Here is a 5,722-nt window from a genome sequence, read left to right as displayed (position 1 = left end):
CCAGCCATTATTAGTCTCAAAGTGGGTTCCTCGTCATCGAATTCAAAGTTGTTAAGTAATGCTAATTACTTCAAGTGTTTTATTATATATATATATATTTTTTTTTTTGGTGAGAGTGAAAATACCTATTGTGCTTCTTCGTTCGTTTACCGTGAAGGTAAGAAAAATCCGAAATATTTATGTACTTGATGTGACAAATTTAATCAAATTAGTTTGTTTATTTTAATTATATAAACCAGTTTTTTGGTTTAATTAACCACGTTGAGTAGCGACATAAGAAACGCGTGCCCCGAAGTCGGAATTTTGTTGCTTATATATAAACACAAAATACTGTAGTTCTCAAGAACAGTCACATAACACTTGACATATTTTTACAAGTTGCCAAATCTATTTTTAAAAATATATACAAACTAACGTAGATATAATATATATATATATCAACATAAAGTATGTTTGGATTTCGAAAGTGTAACCTTAAGGTTATAAAACTGTCATTATATTATGTTAACATTTGTTTTTACTCGGTATTCAACATCGCACAACCTGTGAAGCCGCCATTGTTTTCAAGATAAATTTACGTGACCAAAATTTTTCAAAGATATTTTAACCGTCATTTTAAAATAAGTTGCATAAATTATTAAACAGTCTTTGTTCGTGATAGAAAAAAAAGTTGCTCTAAAAACACAGACACCGCGACTTCTTAGTGTTATTATAGACGTTTTGAAACGAACCTAAAATGAACAGAATACTAAAAATATTTTGCAAAAATTGGAACAACATATACACAATAATTAATGTAGAAAATTTATTTATTTATTTTTGTAATTAAGCACAAAGCTACACAATGGGCCATCCGTGCTCTGCCCTCCATGGGTATCGAAACCGGATTCTAGCGTTGTAAGTCCGCATACATACCGCTGTGCCACTAGTGAGCATGTAGAAAAGTAAAAAAAAAGAAAAAAAAAGGTGGGTTTTTATATACAGGAGAGGCTAAGATATAAGTTCCAAAACAACAACAACAACAAAATCCAACATGACGTTATAAAAAGTTGGTTAATAATACATGAATACAAACTCAAGGCGTTTATAGTGAAATATAACGTATAATATATTACGACTGAAAATATTATTTGAGCACAGACTACTCGTGCCCCCCAGTGGCACAGCGGGATGTCTGCTGAGTTACAACGCTAGAATCCGAGTTTCGATATCCGTGGTGGGCAGAGCACTTATAGCACATTGTGTAGCTTTGTGCTTAATTACAAACAAACAAACTATTTTACCCCCCCCCTCCCCCAGTGACACCTGTAACACCTGTATGTAAAGAATTCGAATCGTAAATGGGGTATTTTCTCTTAATTGATTGGAAGTCTTAATTTCTTTGTAAAAATGACCTCTTATGAAACTATTTGTGGTCAATTCCAATGATCATAAATGTACGTAACGTTCAATAGTAACTTCATCCATTGTTTGCGAATGAAACTTATCACTAACGTTTCCAGAAATGGGGTCAGATCTCGTGGTAGTGATTTGTCATCCGCAGATACAAACAGTACACCGCACGCTCTATTTCGTGTTCTCGGGAACAGTTACAAATGTCTTCGAAATGTAATGGTCCTTCTTACCACGCCTACCTCATAATTTGATTTATCGAGATCACGCGCGCGTGATCAACTGTGCCCACCAATGTGAAGGATATTCTCATTTATTTTGGCTCTACCTTCCTTCAGGCTCAAGGTTATGTGAAGATAGCCCCAACTGATCTAGCGGCACAGCCTGTAAGAACTGAAATAAGGAAAAACCAAAAACCTACCAAATGAATACCAATAAAGTTAATGGAACTGTTGACTGGTTAGAATCTTATCTCAGGGACACTGTAGGCTTAGTGATCAATGAGCATATGAGGAATTCTCAATTGATGCAAAGGAAAGTTGAAAATGAAATTTACTAATATTTACTTGAAATAAAACCCGAGTGCAGAAAATATGTACCAGTGACTGGGTAGCTCAAAATCTTATCATAAAAATTTAGCACTTTTCTTTGAAAATATGGAAGAAAATGAATTACTTAACGTCACGGACTTACAACGCTGAAATCCGGGGTTTGATTCTCCGTAGTGAACAAATCGCACTACACAGAAAAATTCAACACTGAATATCTTTTTAGTAACTTAAAATCTGATATCACACCTTTAACAGAAATAAAATGTTTAATCTTAATTAATGACACCAACGAAATTAAATTGATTTGTTGAATTTATAAAAATAGAAAAAAATGGCATTTATTTGAGATTTATTTACCTTGAATGTCAATGTTATTTTGTCTATTAGCGACGATGCACACACACAAATATAAATTTATACTGGTGGTAGTTAATGTGGAGCCCCATAAAAAATGTACAAATAACCCGTTATGCTTACTGTTCCTTATCGATTTTGGAGAATCACATAAGTTATTAACCCTTATTCACTTTAATTACCTGCATTTTAAAACAATTTATCAATGAAAACTTGCTGAAAACATTGATTTGCTTTTAAGAGCCTGCATCAGCAGGATAACAACCACACAATAATCTATTATGGCATAAAGCACCAGGAAGAAACATAATTATGTTTGCTTTTGTATAGTAAAATCCCCTGTACTTCTATCTAGATGAATTACGGTATTTGGAAACATTCAGAAACTTTAATATTTGACCAATTAATCTTGATTTGTTAATCAATGCAGATAGCAAGATCTTTCTTCGTATAATAAGGAACGGTTGCCTACTCTTAAATGGTAGCGATTTATATAATGAGTTTAACGTCAGCAGAAACTAGCACAGCTTAAAAACCGAGCATCTGGTAACGAATATCCAGGGCAAAAATACATTTCGGAACATAATTGTTACACATGATTTATTATGTGTTTTTCCTGTGCGTAGTCAACTGGCAAATTATGCTTTTAATCATCCAAGGAAAGCCCCCCCCCCCTGAACTCTTGAGTCGGAGAGAATAAGGTTTTGCGTTTTTGTAATGTGAATGTGCACTAAAAGAATATGTACGAAAGTTATAGGTGCTGGCGTTTACGAGCTCCATCTTCTGTATGAGGACGCCCCCCAGTGGCATGTCTGTGGACTTACAACGCTAGAAACCGGGTTTCGATACCCGTGGTGGGCAGAGCACAGATAGCCCATTGTGTAGCTTTGTGCATAACTTCAAACAATCAAACAAACTGTATGAGGACATAGTTGTCGCTTTTATTTATATGTACACAACCAAAATATTCCAACTAATCTTTAAGAAATTCCAGTCAAGTTTTATCCAGCATGAGGAAGTGATAACATTTTAGTTTATATAACTGAAGTAAGAAGGTAATTTTTCTGTTCATGTAAAACCTTGTACTTACCTGTTTGATAATACAAAAAGATTTGCACCGTATAAAACGCGATTCGAAAGGAACAGGATAAATTTTGGCCTAGTTATGATTTAGTGAATGAAGCATAAAGGTCATGTATGAATTGAAATCATAACTAGCATATACATTTAACAGAGTCGAATGGCAAGTAGAGGTTACTGTAATCAATGGTGTACGTATTTTAAGGGTTAGTTTCCTTGTTTTAGGAAATATATACAAAGCGCAAAACCACAAATTAATAAACCAGAAATAAATATTTAATAATTCTAAAGATGAACTCTTTAATCGATTTAGTAGACTATCATATTTCAGAATGAGTCGATAGTAATTAGTGGATAAGTTAGGTTTCCCCGACATAAGAAAATTATGTTCGTTGGGAAGAGTGAAATTGCTCCAGTTTTACTCTGTATTCATATGCATATAAATTTAATATTCTTCATTCTACAGAGAGATATGTGAATGAATGAAGAGATGTATCGTTCATGAAGAAAACGTGAACTTCCCAGTCGAGTAAAAATACTTCAACCATTTGCTAAACTTCCATCTGCTGAACGTAATGACATAAACGCCCAAATGGGGACTGGGAGGGCGAAAGGGGAATTTTGGTCGGAAATAAAGTACATGTTTGTATATAAAAATATGCATGTGCATATAGACTGATAGCTTTGATCACTTAGCGTTACTTGAGCATAATGGCCTTTCCATTACCTCTAATTCTTCCCAAGCTTCATGAATATTGATTTCCGTTTCCTTTAGCTATTTTCTTAAGTACTCAAGGTGCAAATTACTCCAAATGGAACGGAACTTATCTGAGTTGTAACAAATGTCTGTGGGTAAGGGAAAAACTTTGTGCTATTTTTTCTGTTCTGAATGTTTTCTTACAGTAATTCTTTAGGTAATGTAAAGTTAAAAAGTGTGCTTAACAACAAAACTGAATAATCCGTGCTCAGACATATATATTCAGGCCTTTTGTGTGCTAATTGTTTTCCCAAAGAATAATATCATTTTCGTGAAAGTAATATAAAAAACAAAGTTTGATTAATATAGCGTCACTTGCATATTGAACTTATGTAGTGAAAACCTGGAATAAAACAAAGTGTTTGAAAACTGGATTTGTAGAGTATACCATGAAACTTGAAACATTTGGAGTCATCAATATATATAATTCATCGTTTGGCATTTTCAGAACATTCTGTGGTTTTGAAGACAAATCAACCATAAAAGATGTCATTGGCTGTCTCATATCCTAAAATGGTTATTCAATTTTTCAAAAGTTTTAAAAGAATAAAAGTTTCTCGCAATACTTATTTGTCATCAGTTCTTTATCACCAGAACGAACTGCTAGGAACAGGATTGATCAGACGATTGATTTGTTAGAGATAACTAAGTTTTTAAAAACAAATGTTTTTTGTTTTTTTTCAAAAAGTATTACAATTTTTTTTAACATTATCTTGTAGTTAGAAAGTTAGTTACACTATATATTGGTCTGTGTTATTTGTAAGGAGGAAGAGAGGGATGGATCTTACGTAATTAGGATGATGCACCATATTTGGTTTTGAGATTCACAGTTTTCTTTACTGGCCCCGGCATGGCCAGGTGGTTAGGGCACTCGGCTCGCAATCTGCGGGTCGCGGATTCGAATCCACGTCACACCAAACATGCTCGCCCTTTCAACCGTGAGGCGTTATAATGTTACGGTCAATCCCACTATTCGGTGGTAAAATAATAGCCCAAGAGTTAGCGGTGGGTGATGATGACTAGTTGCCTTCCCTCTAGTCTTACACTGCTAAATTAGCTTTACGCGAAATTCAAAACAAACAAACATACAAAGGAGAAATTATTTTAACCCCAACTCTCAAGGCAACATGTTAAGCATTCATAGTCTTGCAAGAATGATATGAGAATAACATGCTTCAGGCAATATGCAAAAGCGTATTGGTTCTAAAAACATATGATTGTTTCAATAGTTATCAAATAAAACAATATCTGTACTTTTACAACAAAAAGTATGTCAAATATAATGAAAGATAAATGTTTAAACAGTTTTCTACTTTTAAAATAAAAGTTGTGACAAGATAAGTCAGATGAATCCTAATGCTTGAGTAAAGTCTGAAGATTTTTAACGCTAAAAACCTGGTTTCGATACTCGTGATGAGCACAGCACAGATAGCCTCTTGTATAGCTTTGTGCTTAACAAAAAAATTACGATAAATATTGTTACCCTCACAGTATACTTACACATTTTATTAATATAGTATATTCATTTTATCATGAAAAAAATTGCCCCCCAGTGGCACAGCGGTATGTCTGCGGACTTACAACGCTA

Source organism: Limulus polyphemus, unplaced genomic scaffold (genome assembly GCF_000517525.1).
Source record: "Limulus polyphemus unplaced genomic scaffold, Limulus_polyphemus-2.1.2 Scaffold1436, whole genome shotgun sequence".
NCBI lineage: Eukaryota > Metazoa > Arthropoda > Merostomata > Xiphosura > Limulidae > Limulus > Limulus polyphemus.
Note: the sequence above shows the minus strand (reverse complement) of the source record.